Raw genomic sequence first — 5,061 nt, forward strand, 5'->3', positions numbered from 1 at the left:
TATTATTAGTGGAATGTGCTTTTATAATATATGCAAATAAATCACCATTTACTCAAATTTATTACTGAAAATTACTCATTCATAAAATGTAAAATATATAATGTATAATGAAATACATACACAATACATTTAGGCCAAATATAATTTTATTACATGTTACACTGATAACAAAATGGTACAATATGTTAAACAAATCTATGTAAAATTTACAGCAATGTTAATCTCTGATAAAAATTCCTTTATCCATGTCATGGAAAAAACTGACCTGTCAACTTTCCTTTGTAGGAATAGTCACATTTTAGACAATATTTGACAGAATTTGTGTATTGCAAACTTAATATTCATTTCTTTGTAAGTGATTTTAATTTGTGGAATATTTGTATAAATCCAGTTCAGCGATTCTAGATTTTCTAGGCTAGCCATGACTCACTTATCCTCCAAGACAATGCAGAAGTCCTCATGGTTGGTCATCCCTCTGACAGACAGCAATTCTCTGTGCATTCCCACACTGTAAAATAAACATTACGTTTATTATATTGAAATTATGCAGTTGTACATTTCAAATGTTTAAGGTTTACTAAAACACATTAAGGAAATAAATTAATGAAATAAACCATTTCTTTTTATATCTGTGAACAGTAATTCTTCATAATGTTTGAGTAGATGTTGCTGACTGACACAAATACAAAAGTATTTTGACTTATAATGGACAGGGTGTTTAAATGTATACTAGTGTACAGACATTTATAAAAACATACCATGTTTATACAAGGAATAGTGCATTCAACAGTGTAATGCTTGAGCTATATATTTTTTTGTAAGCATGCAAAAATATAAAATGCAGTTTTCTGAAGATCATAAATATCTGAAACAGTTTGAGACACTTACATTGCACTCCTGGATGAGCTCTTCCTCTTATTCATACAGATAAACCAGCAACAGAGGATGACATCTCTCGATTCATCCCTGATTTAATGTGAGGTCTGATGCAAAAAAGTGTAGAAATTAGTAATAATAATAATAATAATACTACACAAATAACATTATTAAAAATACCTGATGTATGGCACCCATTCTCTTTATCAAAATCTGCCTCAATAAACTGCTCCTCTTTAGTGGGAAAACTCTGCAAACGTTTTCTTCATTAAACTGAAAAATGAAGCAAACAAATATTAGTATTTATGTACAGTATTATATATAAACAGTTCTTTACATTACATCAGCAATGCTGTAAAAGGATCCTTATGAAATGGAAAAGCACTAGCTGTACATAAACCCCATTGAATAGCTAGCTAACTTAGCTTAGCTTAGATTTACCACTTAACAAGCTCACTGTTGTTCGTCTGCTTAACTGTTGCCTGATCGTTGCTGTTAAATATTACGATGCAAATAATTTGTTCAACTTCATTATATAATTCAGAATGAACATTGAAGCAAATCAATTTCAAATAGGAATGGGTGGTTAAAAATACCCGTGTATCCCTATATACATCATATGGCAAAAACTAAGCTCCTGAACAAGTTTGAACAGCATGTGTCTTTCCTGAAAGAGCTTAGGCTACTTAAGACAATAAAATGATAAACTGTAAATGATAAAATGCTTACCTCTTAACATGCTCGCTGTTGATCTGCTCCTTCAAAATGTCGTCTGATCACTGCCGTTGTTGAGATTCAAATGCAAACATCTCAATCAAATCCACATAATTGAGTGAATTTTCTTAAAATAAACGTGAAGCCATCTTTCCTCAATTTTATTAGCTTAACTGGTTTCTCAAATTAAGCTTAATAATTGCACTAGTTTGCTTAAAAAAATAAGTAAAATTAAAATCTTAGTTATATTAGCGAAATCTCCTTAATATTTTATAATAAATCCAGAATATCAATTTTTTAAAGAAAATATGCTCATTGTTTTTAATGACCACATTAATTTTTTTAATGAAAATTACAAGCCTCAAGATTCATTTTTTACAGTGTATAACAGAATTGGCAAGAAGACACTAGCCTGGGATTGATCAACCAGAGCTGATCGCCTCAGACGAGGGTGTCTAGTGTTTAAAGAGTCGAAACACCCGATGACTCTGAGGTACACTACTGATGAAGTGTCTTAAACATTTCCCTCTCACAACTGGTCTTGAGGGAGTAAGAAGAAGAAGAGAAACAAACCCCAACCCTCACCCAATCGATCCCGACAGCGTCCAAAAACACCAAACCCAAAAACACCAAAACCAAAAACAAAAATCAACAACACAAAAACACGTCCTCATCAAGCCGTAAGCCCGAAGCCCAGACAAGGCCAACCTCCTACACGGGAGGTAGAAGATCAATGCTCTTATGGTATATAGTCAGACAAGCGTGGGCCCGTGCACGCAGCCTCAATCTCCCTACCTCAAACCGCCCTAGACAAAGGCTAAGATACAAGTAAACCAGCGAAGATAGCATAAGGAGTGGTGAAACGTCTTACTATAACATACAAACAGTCAATAAAATAAACAGACAATAAAGTTAACCAACACCACAACTACACCAATCGGACAACCTCGTTTCAACAATTGGATCTTCTGGAAACTTCTAAAAACTTGGACCTCTACGGAAAAAATAACTTCAACTAAACCTTCACCCTGCACTCAAACCCTAAAACCAACCGTCAGTTACCAAAGGGTACAGTCCTTCATGCCAAGTAATCTCGGGCAGGACAACCCACAAAAACGTCTTACTATAACATACAAACAGCCGAAATCTTTAAATAAGGCACAAAACAGTCAAACAAACAGAAATGCACAAATCTTCCCTCAAAATAAGTTAAGAAATAAGCAAACGAGTCAATAAATAAATAGACAATAAAGTTAAGGCAACAGATGGAATACCAAAAACAAACAACAAGCCATACAAAGAAGACAAGAGTAAGAAGAAGGGCAAGAAGATGAAGAAAAAGAAGAAAACCGAACTCTCCCGAAAAAGAGTGAAGATGCAAGTTAAACAAACAAGTGAAGATATCGTAAGGAGTAGTGGAACACCTCAATATAACATAAAAACAGTCAAAATCCTTAAATAAGGCATAAAACAGTCAAACAAAAAGGCACAAGTTATCCCTCAAAATAAGTCGAGAAACACGCAACAAGTCAATAAATAAACAGACAATAAAGTTAAAGCAACAGAATGAATACTAAAAAACATCTGAAGCAATTACAATCCTCAAACAAGGGCCTCAACCAAACCGCACCTTCTCGATCATGGTGTCTCCCCTGCCGGGTTACCATCCTGGAGAATACTGCGCTCAAACACCCAGTCGGCATCTTTTCTGCCTTTCTCCTCAGGGTCAATGCTCCCAACAGTTGTCCCCGGGGAGGAGGATGTCGGTTTGATTCTCGCATTGCCCCTAGAGGAGAAAACGGGTAGCAGCTTGTTATATTTTACCAAATATGACTGCCAGTCTGAACCTCGACCTCGGGTGACCGGGGTAACCTTGCGGTGTTGGCATAAGGTCACTTGGGGGAGTGGTGAGTATTCAGCCCCCCCTGAGTCCACTTGGACAGCACGCAGGGGACGGTGGCCTGGGGCAAACAGGCCTTAATTGAAGCCCAATTTTCTACTGGTGATTAGCACCTCCACACAACGAGCACATTGGGCACCAACACCACCTACACCAGTCATCTTACCAATTGGATCTTTTGGAAACTTCTAAAATCTCGGACCTCTCAGGAAAAATAAATTTCAACTCAACCGTCACTAACTAAAGGGTACAGTCCGTTAGGCCAAGTAATTTCGGGCAGGACAACCCACGGTCAAACCCTAAACCCAACCGTCAGTAACCAAAGGGTACAGTCCGTTATGCCAAGTAATTTCGTTATGCCAAGTTATTTCGGCCAGGACAACCCACACCAAACCCTAAACCCAACCGTCAGTAACCATAGGGTACAGTCCGTTATGCCAAGTAATTTCGTTATGCCAAGTAATTTCAGGCAGGACCACCCACGTCAAACCCTAAACCCAACCGTCAGTAACCAAAGGGTACAGTCCTTCACGCCAAGCAATTTCGTTAATGCCAAGTAAGTTCGGCCAGGACCACCCACACCAAACCCTGAACCCAACCGTCAGTAACCAAAGGGTACAGTCCTTCACGCCAAGCAATTTCGTTAATGCCAAGTAATTTCGGCCAGGACCACCCACACCAAACCCTAAACCCAACCACTCGTGACCAAAGGGCATAACCCTAACCCAGTCGTAACCCTAAACGTGTGGAAAAACACAAAAAACCCCTAAAACACCTAACTTGGACCAAAAAAAAAAACACCAGAACCCAAAATAAACAGATTGAGGATCTGGTCAAACCCCTATAATAGAATTGGCAAGAAGACACTAGCCTGGGATTGATCAACCAGAGCTGATCGCCTCAGACGAGGGTGTCTAGTGTTTAAAGAGTCGAAACACCCGATGAATCTGAGGTACACTACTGATGAAGTGTCTTAAACATTTCCCTCTCACAACTGGTCTTGAGGGAGTAAGAAGAAGAAGAGAAACTAACCCCAACCCTCACCCAATCGATATAATATATATAAATATAAAATAAATATAAATATATTTGTATGTGTTCATACATGTTCATTTATTTAATTATTCAATACGATTACAGACGTTACAGTAGGCATTGATCTGCAGTTATTATCAACTCGTGTAGAAATGTTTATTACTAACTTTTCAATGAACATGAGTATTTATGCGTGTAAAGCATCTGTTTTGTGAGAAGTGCTTCTCATATGATATGTAAGTGACCCATACAGCTGTATTGTAGACATTTCCTCGAGCGAGAATGACATCGACTAAAACTTTCTGTCATACACCACGCCCACCAAAAGGGTACCCTTGTTAGTGGAAACGCAAGCCTGATAAAGGTGACCCCGTACCGAACCGAACCGTACCGTACCAGTCAGTGAAAACGAGCCACAAGTGACTACTGTTGGATGACCATTGACTCTGTGCCTTTTTTTTTTTTTTTTTTTTTTTTTTTGTCTTTTCTTACGCCCCCCCTCTCTTTCTTGTAGGGTGAGCTGAATCGGCTTGACT

General features: G+C 37.9%; 1 long non-coding RNA gene across 2 annotated transcripts; it reads right to left on the reverse strand.

The window, feature by feature from the left end:
* Positions 1-206: 206 nt before the first annotated feature.
* LOC130231276 (uncharacterized) lies at positions 207-1,787 on the reverse strand. 2 transcript variants are annotated; one of them, XR_008838004.1, is made up of 4 exons: positions 1,606-1,787; positions 1,057-1,149; positions 889-983; positions 207-508 (listed from the first exon to the last, which is right to left on the reverse strand). It is a non-coding gene; the product is annotated as an uncharacterized LOC130231276 (long non-coding RNA). The 2 variants fall into 2 exon arrangements; XR_008838003.1 differs by having other exon boundaries at positions 1,057-1,787.
* Positions 1,788-5,061: the final 3,274 nt, after the last annotated feature.

The sequence above is a fragment of the Danio aesculapii genome, chromosome 6, assembly GCF_903798145.1.
Source record: "Danio aesculapii chromosome 6, fDanAes4.1, whole genome shotgun sequence".
NCBI lineage: Eukaryota > Metazoa > Chordata > Actinopteri > Cypriniformes > Danionidae > Danio > Danio aesculapii.